This window comes from Oncorhynchus kisutch, linkage group LG18 (genome assembly GCF_002021735.2).
Source record: "Oncorhynchus kisutch isolate 150728-3 linkage group LG18, Okis_V2, whole genome shotgun sequence".
Classification (NCBI taxonomy): Eukaryota; Metazoa; Chordata; class Actinopteri; order Salmoniformes; family Salmonidae; genus Oncorhynchus; species Oncorhynchus kisutch.
The window spans coordinates 32,999,280-33,019,078 of NC_034191.2; the positions used below are offsets into that span (position 1 = coordinate 32,999,280).

At 45.6% G+C, this 19,799-nt stretch overlaps 1 long non-coding RNA gene across 2 annotated transcripts in view; it reads right to left on the reverse strand.

Annotated features, from left to right (window-relative positions):
* LOC116354753 (uncharacterized) overlaps positions 1–14,932 on the reverse strand; it is a 56,396-nt gene extending 41,464 nt beyond the window's left edge. Inside the window, exons 1-5 of one of the 2 annotated variants that reach the window (XR_004203967.1) lie at positions 13,182–14,932; positions 12,994–13,057; positions 9,368–9,482; positions 7,966–8,055; positions 7,674–7,811 (exon numbers count right to left, since the gene is read on the reverse strand). This is a non-coding gene — a long non-coding RNA (uncharacterized LOC116354753). The remainder of the gene's footprint in view (positions 1–7,673; positions 7,812–7,965; positions 8,056–9,367; positions 9,483–12,993; positions 13,058–13,181) is intronic. The other variant, XR_004203966.1, reaches the window with a different exon arrangement.
* Positions 14,933–19,799: the final 4,867 nt, after the last annotated feature.

Below are 19,799 nucleotides of genomic sequence, written 5' to 3' on the forward strand. Positions count from 1 at the left end.
TACTGAGGACGTATGTAAGTCATTCAAACGTGTTAACCCTCGCTAGGCTGTCGGGTCAGACGGCATCCCTAGCCATGCTCTCAGAGCATGTGCAGACCAGTTGGATGTTGTGTTCTCTATCTAGCTCAGGCCGCTATACCCACCTGCTTCAAGATGTCCACTCTCATCCCTGTGCCCAAGAAACCGACCAGTAGCACTCTCTTCCATCATCTTCAATTTGCCTACCGCCCTGACAGATCCACGGAAGACGCAATCACCATTGCACTGAACACTGCCCTTACTAACCTGGACAAAAGGAATGCATACAGTTGAAGTCGGTAGTTTACATAAACACCTCCAACCTAAGTGTTTCAACCACTACGTTGTGCATGACACAAGTCATTTTTCCAACAATTTTTTACAGACAGATTATTTCACTTATAATTCACTGTATCACAATTCCAGTGGGTCAGATGTTTACATACACTAAGTTGACTGTGCCTTTAAACAGCTTGGAAAATTCCAGAAAATTATGTCATGGCTTTAGAAGCTTCTGATGTCAATTGGAGGTGTACCTGTGGATGTATTTCAAGGCCTACCTTCAAACACAGTGCCTCCTTCTTTGACATAATGGTAAAATCAAAAGAAATCAAGACCTCAGGAAAAAAGTTGTAGACCTCCACAAGTCTGGTTCCTCCTTGGGTGCAATTTCCAGATGCCTGAAGGTACCACGTTCATCTGTACAAACAATAGTATGCAAGTATAAACACCATGGGACCACGCAGCCGTCATACCGCTCAGGAAGGAGACGCCTTCTGTCTCCTAGAGATGAACGTACTTTGGTGCGAAAAATGCTAATCAATCCCAGAACAACAGCAAAGGACCTTGTGAAGATGCCTTGAGGAAACGGGTACAAAAGTATCTATATCCACAGTAAAACGAGTCCTATATCAACATAACCTGAAAGGCCACTCAGCAAGGAAGAAGCCATTGCTCCAAAACCGTCATAAAAAAGCCAGACTACGGTTTGCAACTGCACATGGAGACAAAGATCGTACTTTTTGGAGAACTGTCCTCTGGTCTGATGAAACAAAAATAGAACTGTTTGGCCATAATGACCATCGTTATATTTGGAGGAAAAAGGGGAAGGCTTGCAAACTGAAGAACACCATCCCAACCGTGAAGCACAGGGGTGGTAGCATCATGTTGTGGGGGTGCTTTGCTGCAGGAGGGGCTGGTGCACTTCACAAAATAGATGGCATCATGAGGAAGGACAATTATGTGGATATATTGAAGCAACATCTCAATACATCAGTCAGGAAGTTAAAGCGGGGTCGCAAATGGGTCTTCCAAATGGACAATGACCCCAAGCATACTTCCAAAGTTGTGGCACAATGGCTTAAGGATAACAAAGTCAAGGTATTGGAGTGGCCATCACAAAGCCCTGACCTAAATCCTATAGAAAATTTGAGGACAGAACTGAAAAAGTGTGTGCGAGCAAGGAGGCCTACAAACCTGGCTCAGTTACACCAGCTCTGTCAGGAGGAATGGGCCAAAATTCACCCAACTTATGGGGAAGCTTATGGAAGGCTAAGTTTGACCCAAGTTAAAGAATTTAAAGGCAATGCTACCAAATATATATTTTTTTTTTCTCCCCAATTTCGTGGTATCCAATTGGTAGTAGTTACGGTCTTGTCTCAAGATGCGAAGGTTGAGAGCCATGCGTCCTCCGAAACACAACCCAACCTAGCCACACTGCTTCTTGACACAACGCACATCCAACCTGGAAGCTAGCCGCACCAATGTGACGGAGGATACACCGTACACCTGGCGACCTGGTCAGTGTGCACTGCGCCTGGCCCGTCACAGGAGTCGCTAGTGCGCGATGAGACAAGGATATCCTTGCCGGCCAAACCCTCCCTAACCCGGATGACGTTGGGCCAATTGTGAGTCGCCCCATGGACCTCCCGGTCGCGGCCGGCTGCGGCTGGGCTCGAACCCAGAATCTCTGGTGGCACAGCTAGCACTGCGATGCCTTAGACCACTGCGCCACCCGGGAGGCTTCCCAAATATGAATTGATTGCATGTAAACTTCTGACCCACTGGGAATGTGATGAAAGAAATATAAGCTGAAATAAAGCATTCTCTCTACTATTATTCTGACATTTCACATTCTTAAAATAAAGTGGTGATCCTAACTAAAACAGGCAATTTTTACTCTGATTAAATGTCAGGAATTGTGAAAAACTGAGTTTAAATGTATTTAGCTAAGGTGTATATAGACTTCCGACTTCAACTGTATGTGAGGATGCTGTTCATCGACTACAGCTTGGCCTTCAATACCATAGCGCCCTATGAGCTCATTACAAAGCTCACGGCCCTGGGTCTGAACTCCTCCCTATGCAACTAGGTCCTGGACTTCCCGACGGGCCGCCCCCAGGTGGTGAAGGTAGGCAACATTACCTCCTCGACACTGATTCTCAACATGGGGGCCCCACAAGGGTACGTCTTCAGTCCCCTCCTGTATTCCCTGTATACCCACGAGTGAGTGGCTTCACATAGTTCCAACGCCATCATCAAGTTTGCTGACAATACAATAGCAGTAAGCCTGATTTCCAATAACAGGGAGGAGGTAGGCACTCTGATGGCGTGGTGCCAGGTAAACAACCTCTCCCTCAACATTAGCAAAACAAAAAGAGCTGATTGTGGACTTCAGGAGGAATCAACAGCGCCGCCGTGGAGACGGCCAAGTTCTCAGAGAAGCTGAAATGCTCTAACCACATGGACACTGTGGTGAAGAAGGCATGACAGCGAATCGTCAACCTCAGGATGCTGAAGAAATTAGGCCTGTCCCCAAGGGCCCTCACAGTGTTGTACAGGAGCACCATCGAGAGCATACTGTCGGGGTGACTCACAGCCTGGTACGGAAACTTCACCACCGCAGACCACAGGGCTCTTCAGAGGGTGATACGTGCAGCCAAAAGCACCATTGGGTGCACACTGCCTGCCCTACAGGACACCAACAACACCCGGTGTCGCAGGAAGGCCAATAACGTCATCAGGGACCCAAGCCACGCCCTGTCCTCAATAGTTTCTACCCCCAGACCATCAGGCTGCTGAATAGCCACCACTAGTCAGCTACCTGTGTCCCCCTCCCCCTGCTACTCCCCCTATTGACATTTCACCCCCACACCCCATCAACGGTCACTTACCTTAAATGCTGCTCCCCCCCACTGACTTTTTCTCTGCCCCCACCCCAACGACACTCATCACTGTTGCAGTTGTTAATATGTACTGTATATTCTAGATTTTTGATTATAATAATTGGTATTGTTTTTATTTCACTTGGTCGCCACACACCCACAATGGTCGTGCTGTTCCCCCTATGGTCACCCCTCCCCCACCCCCTAAACACTCTTTTCACCCTAATGGACATTTGTTTTTTTCATCAATGCTACAGTTATGATGTATATAGTGTTATTTCTATTTGTTTTTTATTTATTTATTACCATTTTCATTATTTTATTTAACTTAATCCTGCATGTTGGAGCTCGGCGACTAAGATATTCACTGTACCCTGCAATCACACCTGCAACCCTGTACATGTGACTATTAAACACTGTGAAACTGAGGAGAGGAATGAGAGAGAGAGCAGGATGGGACACACAGGTCAGACTAGACTGACCCTGACCTCATAGGATTCTCCACATCACACCATGTTACACTAAAAACCCTCCTACAACGTTTCCAAATGCTATCAGAACCCATTGTATGGAGTGTTTTCTGTGTAGTTATGTGAGCCAACACACTGAATTCTTATCAGGCAGAAAAATCACAGCTGGAGACATTAAATCAATAAATCATTGATTACATTGATTTGGGACCTTTTGCGTGTCGCACAAAATATCATCTGCATTACACCAGATACCAGTGGTTTTACACTCCAAATCATGACCCCCTCCTCTTCAGAACAACACTGCAATCGTGAGCTATAAATTTGACGACTTATCTCCTATGGCTGTGTGAGTGGAGCAGGCAGATGTTATGGGCGTGGAGAGGGAGCCTCAGACTTTCCTTTTTCCAGTGTGTGTGTTGTGTGTGTGTCAGGTGGTAGGAAACAGATTTAGGATACATTCTGACTTCATGTCATTACATGTAACAGCGCTGTTTCAGATGAGGTCAAATAGATCGGCAAATAGCAGCTTTAAGAAGCCATCAGCCGCTCCTGATTAAGTATAGGCTTTCTATAGCAGGCCAGCCATTGGTTTTGGCTAATTAGTGGAGTGAAGGGTTCCTGGTTGCTGGACTGGGCCAGAGCTGGGCCACGTCTTCAGTCCCGACCACACCGCGGGATCAGCAGGTATTAATAGCCCAACGATTGTTCTGGACATTTCAATTAAGGCCTGAAACAAGACCCAACAGGACACAGAGTCTGGTGTGTGTGTGTGTTCGGTTTTTTAGTAAGCTGGAATGGGGGTAGGAACGTCATCATCAGTCTGTATTTGTTATTCTGACAAATTAGTCGAACACACACACATACGCGCACAGTCACACATACTCACACAGTCACACACACACACACTAACAGGGTCTATGATAGTGTCTGTGTACCGATCTGCAGATTAGAAGGAAAGACGGAGAAAAAGAAGAGAAGTGAGGGAGAAAGAGGAGTGAGAGAGGGGAGAAAGAGGAGTGAGAGAGGGGAGAAAGGGAGAGAGAGAGGGGAGAAAGGGAGAGAGAGAGGGGAGAAAGAGGAGGGAGAGAGGGGAGAAAGAGGAGGGAGAGAGGGGAGAAAGGGAGAGAGGGGAGAAAGAGGAGGGAGGGAGGGGAGAAAGAGGAGGGAGGGAGGGGAGAAAGAGGAGGGAGAGAGGGGAGAAAGAGGAGGGAGGGAGGGGAGAAAGAGGAGGGAGAGAGGGGAGAAAGAGGAGGGAGAGAGGGGAGAAAGGGGAGGGAGAGAGGGGAGAAAGGGGAGGGAGAGAGGGGAGAAAGAGGAGGGAGAGAGGGGAGAAAGAGGAGGGAGAGAGGGGAGAAAGAGGAGGGAGAGAGGGGAGAAAGAGGAGGGAGAGAGGGGAGAAAGGAGGGAGGGGAGAAAGAGGAGGGAGAGAGGGGAGAAAGAGGAGGGAGAGAGGGGAGAAAGGGGGAGAGAGGGGAGAAAGAGGAGGGAGAGGAGGGAGAGATGGGAGAAAGAGGAGGGAGAGAGGGGAGAAAGGGGGAGAGAGAGGAGAAAGGGGGAGAGAGAGGAGAAAGGGGGAGAGAGAGGAGAAAGGGGGAGAGAGAGGGAAGGCAAAAGAAAGAGAGAGGGGAGGGAAGGAGAGAGGGCACAATGAGTCACACTTGTTAGTGAGTGTCACAGTGTCAGGGATCGTGACAGAGTCCAGACGCTAGACACCAGCTGCAGTGCCTCGTAAATAGACTGCTGTCTCGCAGGCACATTGGAGTGCATGTATGGATGCGCGCACGCAGGCACGCAGGCACACACAAACACACACATATCCACAGACAGACTCACTTCTTGTGCTCAAATCCAGTTAAAGTGCCAGAATCCAACGTCAGCCATGCCTAAAGAGGAGAGGGGGTGGGGACTTACAAGATCCTTATTCAAGCCAATAGAACACCATATTTCCAAATGATCAACAATCCATAAAAAAAGCCCATGAGAAGAAGTGATCAAGTTCAGCCCAGGACTGACATTGAGACTAGCCCCAACACGTGTGTCTGTATCGGTGCATCTGTGTGGCTCAGTATCTGTGCGTCTAGTGCGCGCGCGTTTGTAATGGGGTATTCCCCCTTCTCCCAGCCCTGTGATAATGAGGGGGGGTAATGTGCTTCATCTGTCCCAGGGGGGGAGTCTTGCTGGAGGTTAGGGGTTAAACGCGCTGGGCCGTTCCTGCTGAGGCAGCGCTCTGTAAAGTGCAAGGTTTCATTGTACCAGATACAGAATGAAACTCCTGCACATTAGTCACGGTAGTAACAGCAAAGATTCCTCACTGTGCTTAACTCCTTCTGCACCGCAGCCCAACTACAGCCAGATACAGGCAAGGATGCAACAGTTACCATGCACGCACGTACTGTAACTCAACATACACATCAAATGTGCATGAGACTGAAAGCAAGGGCCGCTGGGCCGATGGAACACGGGATCAGATTCATCAGCTCATCAAGGAGGAGTCACGAAGTGACTTCTGAGTGGCCTTTTCTCTTTCTCTCCTCTCTTTGTTTCTCTTCTTCCTCAGTCTTCTTCTCCATGGTGTTGAGCAACCCTCCCACGGCGGGCCAGGGCCGGGCTACAGTATACACTACACTCTCTCTCTGTGGCCTGGGAGGAGCTGAGGAGGTGGTGAAGGTAAACAGACCCTTACCCCAGTTAGTTAGAGTTACTGTATGCATCATCATCATCAGAGAGCGAGAGAGAGCCTCAGTCAACTTCACCACAAGACACAGAGTGGCGCAATGACAGACAGACTAGCAACGTCGACAAACTCATAACACAGAGACACAATTGTCATTGTGAAGAAAGGTGATTTAGGTTCCTTATTCGACACAATTACACCCGCTCACAGAGTTTCTGTGGTCTCAGTAGTCCTAACAATCTTCTTGGATTTGTGTACTCAAAAAAACAAGCAATATTTACAGTGTGAAACGAAGATAGTGCTTATTACTGTACTCTTGCTGCAATCTTGTTTCTGACTCATAACCCCCAAAAAGCAACAGGCTTTGACTGGATAGCGTCCTACTGAGGGTTCAAGTCAGAAGACCAAGATGGCTTCTGTCCTCTCCACATCTACTTTCCTTCATCCACACTGATCTGTAACAACTAGACAAGTGAAAGAGAATACCCTTGAAAACACACACACACACACACACACACACACAAACTCTTTCATAACCTCGGTGTTGTGTAGACATCTGCGTTGGCTCAGAGTATCTCTCCAGACCATTTGTTCGGTGCAAAAAAAAAAACGCAATTTGATCCTAATTAGATCAAAATGTACACTGTAGCATGAAATACGTGGTGATCAGTACAGAGGACCAGAGACTTGTGCTGTTTGTTTTCATTAGGCCACGTCTCATAGAACAATACACTGACATTTCTATTCTAACTAAACAATAAACCCTGCTGAGACTCCACATGTTGTTTCTGGCCATACGCTGAAGAATAACAAAACAACAATTATAAACTGGCCGATTTGGGCCCTGAATACTGATTGGCTGACAGCCATGGTATATCAGACCGTATACCACGGGTATAACAAAACATTTATTTTTACTGCTCTAATTACGTTGGTAACCAGTTTATAATATCAATAAGGAACATCGGGGTTTGTGGTATATAGTCAATATACCACGGCTAATATACCTCTGCGTTGCGTCGTGCCTAAGAACAGCCCTTAACCGTGGTATATTGGCAATATACCACTCCCCCTCGGGCCTCTCTCATTACAAGTCCACTTACTATCAACAGCACTATCAGCACCAGGTATTAATACGAACAAGTGACAGGGACTAGTAAGGGAGGTATACCGAGAGACTCACGCCATGCATTCACCATCTATTTCCACACACTAGGGAAGAGACAGAGGACCTCTTACAGAACCAGGTTTGTCACACTGAAACACACACAGTGACAGTACACAGAGGTGTGTGGGGGATTGGCAGAGGACAGGGGTGGGGTGGGGTGTGAGGGGAGCCCTTACCCCGGGCTTGTCACAGAGATGCAGGCTGTTGAAGGAGTCCACTGCGAACACCTCCCCATCCGGAGACCAGGACATGGAGGTCACAGGGTAGTCATGTGACGAGGACGTGTAGAGCAGACGACCATAGCTGTTCCACACCTGAGAGAGAGAGAAGGAGGGAGACGACGGAAGGAGGGGGAGCGAGCGAGAGAGAAGTGGGAGAAGGAACAGGGTCAATTACACAGTGTTGTGACTGTGTGATGCACACATTATAACATAGACAATCATTTTTGTATCACGGGACACACTTGACCTTGTATTTACAGTCCTCTCCACTTGACAGTATCAGGTCATTCACAGAGTTCCAGTCAGTCTTCAGAATGGACCCATCATGGGACTTCCACTGGGGAGAGGAATGGATGGAGGGAGCGAGGAACAAGGGAGAGAGGAGAGAGCAGAGAGAGAGCAGATGTTTATGCAAGAGCAGGGATATTCTCCAAACACAACCAATACAATCAGGATCGCACCTCAGTTAACCAGTCCCAGGCTCTGCCCCACACCTGAGAGACAGAGGCAGGGAAAGAAAGAGAGAGAGGGGGGAAGGGGGGGTAGATGGGGAGAAGGGGAGAGAGGTTGAATGAGAGAGGGGGGAAGGGGGGGTAGATGGGGAGAAGGGGGGGTAGATGGGGAGAAGGGGATAGAGGTTGAATGAGAGAGGGGGGCCCAGGTCCATATCAATATACTACCCGCTGGGCTGCAGGCTAATATGACTCAGAGTTGTTTTGTTGTCAAGGACAAGCAGGAGAAGACTGCAGGGAGAGTTCACACACAGGAGACATGATAAACCAAATACAGGGGAGAGGAGAGGGTTCTTATCAGAAGGAGCATAGAGGACAAGAAGAGAGAGAGCTAGAGCTGAAGGTCGAGCGTGGTGCTCTCTCTGACAGCCTCCCAGTCTGCTCTGTGTTAATGTAATAGCGTGGACTTGGCTCTAATTGGAAACAGGGCAGAGCCTTCACAGGTCGCCACGGGGACGAGATCACACACACGACCCCGTCAGAGACCCCATTACATCTCTGTAATACACACACTAACTAACTCACACACCCCAGCGTTCGCCAAGTGACTTACTGACACATCCTGATGTGCTGCTTATTGTTCAGCATACTGAATGGGACTGGGGAAAATCTTCAGAATAGTTTCCCCTTCAAAAATTCAGGAAGGGTTGGACAGTCACACACGTCAATGCTCATGAGATGTATCGACCAACAGATAACCAGAGGCATGTGCCATAAAAGGAGGACAAGAGGAGTCAACTCAGTCATTATCTCCTTTCTCCTCCTACCATGTGAAGGTTATCACTACAACTCCTGATCTTCACCCCCCCGCCTCCCCAAACCCCTCTCCCTCCCACGGGTCTGTCTCTCCCAGAGGGAGCAGGGGGGTGAGGTGAGGGGGTTATAGGAGTTGGGGGATGGGGTCACAGAGTTGTGCAGGGGGCTTCTCCATATACAGCCAGCTGTTGCTCTGCTCAGGGGGGGTGAAGGGGTGGTGAGGTGAGAGGGGTGAAGGGGGGAACACTAAACCCTCTGGTGTTTACTCAGGGTCCCAGGCACAATTCAGTGCCAAAAAGAACAATAAACAATGTACATGAACAAGGAAAATACTCACTGTAGTGCAAGGTCTTCAATCCCTACACACACAGTCACACTTACAGTACCTGTTGGACCTTGGCGCTGGGTTGCAGGGGCCTGATTATCAGCAGTCTGCCTGACGTGTACAGGATCCTATCAGAGTCCGGGCTCCAGGCCACCGAGTATACAGGAGACCCTGAGAGAGGCACACACACACACACACACACACACACACACACACACACACACACACACACAGCAGGAGAGGTGAGGAATCACACTGCTGAGCAATGTTCTTTTTTTTTTTCTTTACCTTTATTTAACCAGGCAAGTCAGTTAAGAACAAATTCTTATTTTCAATGACGGCCTAGGAACAGTGTGTTAACTGCCTGTTCAGGGGCAGAACGACAGATTTGTACCATGTCAGCTCGGGGATTTGAACTTGCAACCTTTCGTTACTAGTCCAACGCTCTAACCACTAGGCTACCCTGCCGCCCAATGTGATTAAACAATAACTTTTATAATAGTATTTTCATAACACAACCATTAAAAATGAAAACTGAAACTTGTTTAAGGCCATTTCCCAGTTGCATCTCCTCCTCAAATAGCGTGACATATAATAAAGTCATTCTGTCAGTAGAAGATCCACTACTCTGGTTTCATGAAAGCATTGACTAGCTATCAGACAGAGTTTGCCTCGAGGCAGTCCTTATCAAATAGGGAGAAGTGCTTGGTATGCCTTACAAACACAGAGACGGAGACACTGCAGTAGCTGGAGGAGATTGCATTTCTAATTTCTACACCACACCAGTGTCATACTTACTCTGAGGGTTCACTTCGTACAGCCTGTAGGAATGGGATTTAGTATGTAAAGCTTGCTTCAATCCTGCAGACCTGGCTATGTGTCACAGCAAGACAGCTGAGCGTTAAGAGAAACCTGCCTAAAACGTGTGTGTGTGTGTGAGTGAGAGAGGGAGAAAGAGAGAGGCAGGCTGACATTTAACCCTGCTCCAGGTGCTTGCGGTTTCTCACAAATGCTAAGAGGTCACATGATTGCGGGCTGACAATGAGAGACGGCTGAGACGAGTTCTCTCTGCCCCCCCCCCCCCCCCCCCCCTCTCTTTCTCCCCCTCTCCCACACAAATGGGACACGGTTACATCATCGCACTCAAGACTCACAACAATGGCCCCCAGCTGTACCTGTGACTCCTGCAGTGTGTGTGTGTGTGTGTGTGTGTGTGTGTGTGCGCACATGTGTGTCTGCATAAGGGGGAGCAGCACCTGCACAGAATGCATCTGCAGTGTGGATGAGGTGTCTACACCTGTTAGGAGACACCACCAGTTCCTCCATGCGCTCTACAAATTTGTACGTGCAACAGCGGCTGTGCAGCTCACTCCCTCTCAAGCCTGTCCAGTCAATGCCATGGTTCACAATCACAACAGCACAGACGGACACATTAAACAGAGGACTGAGGGAGAAATAGAGCCCGTTCATTTGGCAGAATGCATCCACTCCACATCAATGCAGAAATGTTGAGAACACTGAAGATATTTCAAATGGCAGAATGAATCAATTAATAAGAGACCCATCTGCATGTGAGTACTGGATAGAGAGATTTATCATTAAGAGTCTTTTTTATAGATTTTAATAAAACTCCACTCCAATAAACCTTTAAAACTTTATGGTGCTTTTAATAAAAATGGAACTGGAGGATTGGCTGCAATTTCAACTGTATCCAGCAGCATTACACCCTAATAGTCCAACACACACACACACACACACACACACACACACACACACACACACACACACACACACACACACACACACACACACACACACACACACACACACACACACACCTCTCCCTCTGCCAGATTGTCATCTTAAATCATCTGGCTGGACTAAATCACTGTTAACACAAAGGCCATCTTTCAAATCATCGCACCGGCCTAGTTTACAGCAGTTTCAAATACACACAGACACACACTGTACGCACACACACAAATCCCGACTGTGGAAGTAAATTTGAAAGTCAAAAAATTGTAAGAACATGAGGCATATCCTGGAGTGCTTCAAACTGTATTAGTCTATCTATATGTACGGTGACGACATTATCTAGGTTACTATATAACCTCTGTTCTCAGAGCTGTCTAATGGCAGCGCATCATGCTCCACTTGGGGTCAACCAAAAGCTCAGTTTAAGCAGAGAAACTTTTGTGTCATGGCACAGAGGGAAGGGCTCCCTGAATACACATGAACAGTATAGTACCCCTCTGTGACAAGCCTTTTCCCTTTTCATCAGATCCCTTTTTCTCTCTCTCTCTCTCTCATCCAGTGAGGTGCCCTCAAAAGCAGAAGAGGCCTTAATGAACACTGCGGTCTGTGTGTGAGAATATAATTGGAGGCTGTGTTGCCTTATGTTTACAAAATGTCCACCAGTGCAGTCTATCTCTCTGTAACTCACGTGGCTGTGTTCATGGGTTTGACCTCATTACATCTGTCCCAGGCCCGGCCCAAGCCACAGCAGCAGCAGGTCCTCTGACTGGGCACACCAGAGTGTGAGAGAACTACCGACGGCTTGAGAAAGCACCAGGGTGACACACTCAGCCCCTATGATTAATAGCGTGCATCCTCATTCACACATGGATAGTGAAATAACATCCTAGTTCCAAATTGAGATTTCAAAATTAGTTCAGTGATTCATTCAATAAGTACAGTGATTAATTCAGTGAAAGCCAATATCAATATACATGTTGTGTGTAAAAGCACATTCAGTACTTGGACTGGTTCTGTCAGAGAGTAACAGAACCACCTGTAGGTGACTTTACAGACAGGGACATGGCTGATCTGAGTTCAGCAATGGTACAGTACAAGACCTGACATGTTAGTGTTAACCAATCAGCACCAGCAGGCGTCCACATGCTTCCCATCCAAAACAGTTTGTGCATATATTATGATGACATTTTGGGATGTTTAAGTTCGATTTGGTCTTCAGCGAGGGTTTTGTCGACTGTTCATGCACACAACATTTTTTCCTTGAGGCAAACCGAAGTCAGTAGACGAAGTCTATGCCCTGTTGATTGGTCAACAGTAGGGATTCTTCAATTAAGTATTTGTTGTCATTTGTTTTCATGCACATTTTTTCACTTGAGAAATACTGCACCAAACATCTTAGTTAGATGTAAAATTGCGCGACTAAAATGTCCTTGGAATATACGTCAAAATAATTACAGATTTCTTGAGTTATTGTGGGATTCATTCTGACTATTTTGAGGAAGCGTATGCTGGCTATGGCATATGAAAAAGGACAAACAGAACTATTGCCGCAAAGGTATTTTAAGGGAGTATGCGAGCACAGTTGTTCAGTTCGACTAGGCGCCAGCTGAACCGAAGCATGCTGACAACACCGGGCTGGAAGATTAGCATACACACACACACACGCTCACATACACCTCTTCACACAGAGAGAGTGCAATGCTGGCTCTACACTGTGGAGCAACTGCACCACAAAAACTACAGGGCCCCATTCTGACAAAACAGGAAATTGTTAAAAGGGACAATATTGGTGGCTGCATTTGTTTCAAGACAAAGTGTGGCTATGCACTATGAGTCTGCTGCACTCCACATTTGTTTTGAAATACAGTCATTTCTGAGCTGAGTGTTTGAAAGGATAGTTTGAAACTTTTTTTCCTAGTAATCTTACCTGGCCAAGGTGGACCTCAGCATGCCACTCTTAGACCAGATCTTGACTTGCCCGTCCTCCCCAGCTGAGGAAACAACATCAACAATCTAAGTTACAACCTGCGGCAATTATAACAAACTTGTTACTGAGCAGCGTATTACATTTTAGTGTTCTTGTTGTGTGTGTTTATTACCCTGTGTATCCCTCACCTGTGATGAGAGCGGTCTCGTCGTAGTTCCATCTCCTGGCTAACACAGCTCCTTTGTGGGCCTCCGCACTCTTCTCAATACGGCCCATCTTAAGAGGCCAGGTGGAGCTTACCTACAGACGGACAACAGAACCGACAGGTAGAAGACAGGTACAGTCCATTAGATATGAAGGAAATATACTGTCTAAACGGTCTCTCCATTTCTAAATCTCACTTGAGAGGCAACAGTCAAAATTCACGATAAAAGCACATGGCATGATGTGAGGAGAGTTAATAAATACAAAAGACTAGGAATATAGGCACTCGGCCTCACACATAAACAAACAAACTGAGATAAACACACAGAATTGTAACCCATAGAGTCAGGTTCCAATAAGTAATGCCTTTTGTTCCACTGTCCTGGTTGGTAGCTACCTCCCGAAGACATGTTTTTTTTTTACACAAGACGGAAGAATGAAAGCAAAGTCTCTCTGCTGCTTAAATGAAACAGTTTCCTATCTGCTAGAGACGGGGAGCGATCAGGCATGGAGACAGTTATCAAAGACACTAGCCTACCATATACTTTGTGGTGGTGCGTATTAAAAAATACAGAGTGTTCTATGTCATTTCTGGTTGCCTAAAACTGCAAATCAGCATGATGCTTCTCTCTCCAGTTTCTATATTTGGATGTCCTAACAAATGTGAATGTCGCCGACCCAGAAAAACAGGTAGTGTGTATATGACCACGCTGTATTAAAAGGACGCTTAGAATTAAAATAGCCTTTTAAAAACGTCAATTCTATTAAAGACCCGACTGTTAAACACCACATTCAAACTGCTCCCAGCATTTGCTCTGTCTGTCAGTACTATGAACCAAAACCATTTTTGACATATCGCCTCAGACAGAGGCCCACGCACCAAATGAGGTTGGAGAAAGCCACAAAAGTTACTATAGATTTTCCCCACCCACCAAAGCTATACATCTGTGGCTTCTATTGAACCATTTCATAGCAATGTGAAGTTTCACTGACATTAAAAACAGAAACCAGAAAAATATACCGTTACAAGCTGCAGTGGAGCATTTTGCCAATCCACCCCAACATGTTGAGGTTGCTGTGCATTAGGATATAGGACTATTACACCAAAAACATATACACTGCCTCTCCATAGAGGAGACCAATGACTTGCTCTAAAAAGTAGTCGATTGTGACAATATTACCTATATGATGACTATAATCATTCTGTACCAGAAAGACAGATGCAAACATTTTCATGACTACATGGTCTGCCAGGGAAAATTGTTGCTTCAGTTTGTGGGTGTGTTTATGCAACCCTACACTGCCATTAACATTGTGACCACACGTCGCCTGCCATCGCCGCACATCTCCACTCTGTGTGTTTAGAGCTGATATAGACAGAGCCCTCTGCAAGGAATCAGGTTTGAGGACTTAGCGAGGTAACTTTTGTCATCTCTGAGTTCAACTTGGGATAACCGGTACCACGAAGGTGGCTCACCATTTAGCCAGGTACATTTCTATGACAATGAATCCTTCAGAACTAACCTGATCCGGGCAGGCTAACTCAGGGCTAACTCCATTTATCCTGAATGAAGTGTCTGAGCCATGAGTTGAGGACCAATGAAATCAGATACCATCCCTCTCGCAAAGATTGTGTCATCATCCTCTTCATCTGAGGAAGACGGCAGATCAAATATTTGATTCAAATGTTTTTTCGCGTGTAAAAAAGTAATGCTAAAATATATATCGCATTACACATTTAGTAGACGGCATTTGCTTTCCAAACTAAAGACTCTGACCATGAGAAACAAGATTCTCTGGTCTGATAAATGCCAAGCGTCAATGGCACCATCCTTACAGTGAAGCATGTTGGTGTCAGCATCATGCTGTGGGGTGGATGTTTTTCAGTGGCAGGGACTGGGAGACTAGTCAGGATCGAGGCAAAGATGAACGGAGCAAAGTACAGAGAGACCCTTGATGAAAACCTGCTCCAGAGTGCTCAGGACTCAGACTGGGACGAAGGTTCACCTACAAACGACCCAAGGCACACAGCCAAGACAAATCAGGAGTGGCTTCGGTACAAGTCTCTGAATGTCCTTGAGTGGCCCAGCCAGAGCCTGGACTTGAACCCGATCGAACATCTCTGGAGAGACCTGAAAATAGCTGTGCAGCAACGCTCCCCATCCAACCTGACAGAGCTTGAGAGGATATGCAGAGAAGAATGGGAGAAACTCCCGAATACAGGTGTGCCAAGCTTATAGCATCATACCTAATAAGACTCAAGGCTGTAATCGCTGCCAAAGGTGCTTCAACAAAGTACTGAGTAAAGGGTCTGAATACTTATGTACAGTCGTGGCCAAATGTTTTGAGAATGACACAAATATGAATTTTCACAAAGTTTGCTGCTTCAGTGTCTTTAGATATTTTTGTCAGATGTTACTATGGAATACTGAAGTATTGACAATTACATGAAGTTGATGCAAAGAGTCAATATTTGCAGTGTTGACCCTTCTTTTTCCTCTGCAATCCGCCCTGGCATGCTGTCAATTAACTTCTGGGTCACATCCTGACTGATGGCAGCCCATTCTTGCATAATCAATGCTTGGAGTTTGTCAGAATTTGTGGGGTTTTGTTCTTCCACACGCCTCTTGAGGATTGACCACAAGTTCTCAATGGGATTAAGGTCTGGGGGTTTCCTGGCCATGGACCCAAAATATCAATGTTTTGTTCTCTGAGCCACTTAGTTATCACTTTTGCCTTATGGCAAGGTGCTCCATCATGCTGGAAAAGGCATTATTCGTCACCAAACTGTTCCTGGATGGTTGGGAAAAGTTGCTCTTGGAGGATGTGTTGGTACCATTCTTTATTCGTGGCTGTGTTCTTAGGCAAAGTGTGAGTGAGCCCTCTCCCTTGGCTGAGCAGCAACCCCACACATGAATGGTCTCAGGATGCTTTACTGTTGGCATGACACAGGACTGATGGTAGCGCTCACCTTGTCTTCTCCGGACAAGCTTTTTTCCGGATGTCCCAAACAATTGGAAAGGGGATTCATCAGAGAAAATGACTTTACCCCAGTCCTCAGCAGTCCAATCCCTGTACCTTTTGCAGAATATCAGTCTGTCCCTGATGTTTTTTCTGGATAGAAGTGGCTTCTTTGCTGCCCTTCTTGACACCAGGCCATCCTTCAAAAGTCTTCGCCTCACTGTGCATGCAGATGCACTCACACCTGCCTGCTGCCATTCCTGAGCAAGCTCTGTATTGGTGGTGCCCCGATCCCGCAGCTGAATCAACTTTAGGAGACGATCCTGGCGCTTGCTGGACTTCTTCACAACAATTGAACCGCTCTCCCTGAAGTTCTTGATGACCCGATAAATGGTTGATTTAGGTGCAATCTTACTGACAGCAATATCCTTGCCTGTGAAGCCCTTTTTGTGCAAAGCAATGATGACGGCACATGTTTCCTTGCAGGTAACCATGGTTGACAGAGGAAGAACAATGATTCCAAGCACCACCCTCCATTTGAAGCTTCCAGTCTGTTATTTGAACTCAATCAGCATGACAGAGTGATCTCCAGCCTTGTCCTCGTCAACACTCACACCTGTGTTAACGAGAGAATCACTGACATGATATCAGCTGGTCCTTTTGTGGCAGGGCTGAAATTCAGTGGAAATGTTTTCTTGGGATTCAGTTCATTTGCATGGCAAAGAGGGACTTTGCAATGAATTACAATTCATCTGATCACTCTTCATAACATTCTGGAGTATATGCAAATTGCCATCATACAAACTGAGGCAGCAGACTTTGTGAAAATTTATATTTGTGTCATTCTCAAAACTTTTGGCCATGACTGTAAATATAATATTTCAGTTCTAAATGTAATAAATGAGCAAACACCAAATCCGACATTAACGATAAGTAATAAAATAAAGATGGCACTACTAAAAAGCTATTTCACAACATAGCCTGCTGAATTTTCAAGATATATTTTCTTTCATTTTGATTTCGACACAAATTTAAATGTGTCACTGACTCGCCCATGGATTGATGTTTCAGCATTGTTTCAAAGAGCTTGACATTTGAGTAACCACGTGCGACATACCTGTTCGAGTCAGCGGCAGGCGGATGAGCAATATTCACCTTCATAGTACGGCTGAAGCTTGACCTGGAATGTGCAGCTAACTGAAGATGGCTAGCTTTATAAAAGCCTGAGTAGATCTAACTTGCTTCGTAGTATACCACTTAACACCTGGACACACAAAGAGCCTGTCAACCAGAGACATTTCACACAAACCATGCAGTTATGTAGCTTGGGACTCATATCCTCTTTCACCTGCCTAATTCAATATCAATCTGTCTTGTTGAATAATGTGAGAAAGTATCAGTTTTAAAATTCAACATTTATTTTCTATGTTAACGGTGCCATAAACATGTTTCAGATAGCACTTTTTGGTTATCAAAATCTCTTACGAGAAAATCATTATTGGTGACTTGCCGTCAGTACTGGTGAGCACAAAGATCTCGGCCTGGGCCTGCTTCTTGCCTCCCACCGTCTTGGGGAACCAGTGCAGGTCAATGGGGAAGAGGTCCTCCTGCACCTTCACCACCAGGCTGATCTCACTGGTCAGCAGGTTCTATCTTTGGATCTGGTGGTCCTCACTGCAGGAGTACAACTCATCTGCAGTGGTCCAGCCCACACAGCTCGTTGTGTGTCCAGGTGTTAAGGAGGACAATGGTAATGTGGAAATAGATCAGTGGTTGCTGCAACATATCTCATCTTAATTACTTGAACCAGGTGTGTTCGCGTTAATCTGGGACAAACGTTTTCACACCCTGTAGACTAACTCTTCGGATCCAGGGTTGGTGGCCGCAGTAGACTCAAACACAGTGGTTGCTTTCAGCCGAATTAATGAACACAGATCCTGTATTCACCTTTCTTTGTATTGAGGTAGGTGAGATCCACACACAGATGTGATCACAAATAGCACATAGAAAATCCTTTCATCTCCATATTGGTTGCAAAAAGCCTGCCTTTAGTAAAAAGGTTCCAGTCAGACTTGGATTCAAACACTATTTGAAATCTATACTTTATCTGTGCTTGATTGAGCTTAGTGGGCTTAATGAACCATTAGAATAGTCCCAAAACTGCAAACCTGGGGCAGGGTAGAGCAAACACTAAAAATATTTGAATGCTTTCAAATAGTATTTGAACCCAGTTCTGGTGGTGCAAGGTGTACTGAATATCATGTCTCAGGCGGCCCTAGCTTTGGTCCATGGTGTTAGAGCAACGGGTACTAACCCCCTGGACCAGAAGTTGTGCCTCTTGTATGTTATTAGAGGCACAACTTCATAATATATTTTTAATTCATGATTGCTGACTGTCCATATTTTTTAAACAGAAAATACCAACAATCAAGTCAAAGCACTGTTGTAGTATCTTTCTGTCATTCACACAATTGAAAGGATATGTTTTGGTTCCTTGAGTAATGATGTCTTTAATCTCATTGTGGTGGCTAATGTGAAAGAAGTATTCAGAAAATAGGTACTTGAAAACCCTTCTGTTTACAGTGAGTGCCATCGATCATTCAAATTGGACATAATAGTGACTGTAGCTACAAAACAGACTATTAGCTTGTTATAATTAGCAAAGAAAGTAGCAAAATAGCTAGCTATTCATACTCAGTTTGCAAGTATCACTTGCTGATCTTGGTCTGGTCAAAAATAAAACTTCGTTGTCTAGCTAGCTAAGTTAAGCCTGCATATAGCTGGCAATAACATTAGTGTATAGCAAATCATAAGTAGCGGATAGTTACTGACTAACCGTAGCTGCTACCCTAGCTACAGTACCTATCTAGACAAACAAGCGTTCGTCGTTGCTACGGGACATACATTGTAGCTAACGCGTGGTAAGTCTTCTTCACTGTTGTCACACTTGCTAGCAGACAACTAAGCATGTCCAGTTGCTCCACCGTTAATGCATATAAGGTGATATATATTCCTCAACAATTATACTTATCGACAAAACCAGACAAATAGACGGATCGCTATACAAGCTCGCTCTGTTCTGGAACGTACCCAGAGATACTCCTTTTCCAATATCGCTGACGTTCCTCGACTTTGTGAATAACTATCGCGAGAGTTCCTTGTCAACAAACTTGGAAAGAGAACCTGTTAAAAAAATATATATAGGACAAAACACACATCATGACAAGGGACAACACAACACTACATAAAGAGACCTAAAGACAACAACATAGCATGGCAGCAACACATGACAACACAGCATGGTAGCAGCACAAAACAGGGTACAAGCATTATTGGGCACAGACAACAACACAAAGGGCAAGAAGGTAGAGACAACATTTTGAGTGCTTATTAGGACAGGAAAATGGTCCAATTCACGCACTTATCAAGAGAACAACCCTGGTCATCCCTACTGCCTCTTATCTGGCAGACTCAATAAACACAAATGCTTCGTTTGTAAATTATACCTAGGTGTTGGAGTGTCCCCCTGGCTATCAATAAATTAAAAAACTAGAAAATGGTGCTGTCTGGTTTGCTTAATATAAGGAATTTGACATTATTTATACTTTTACATGTACTTTTGATACTTAAGTATATTTAGA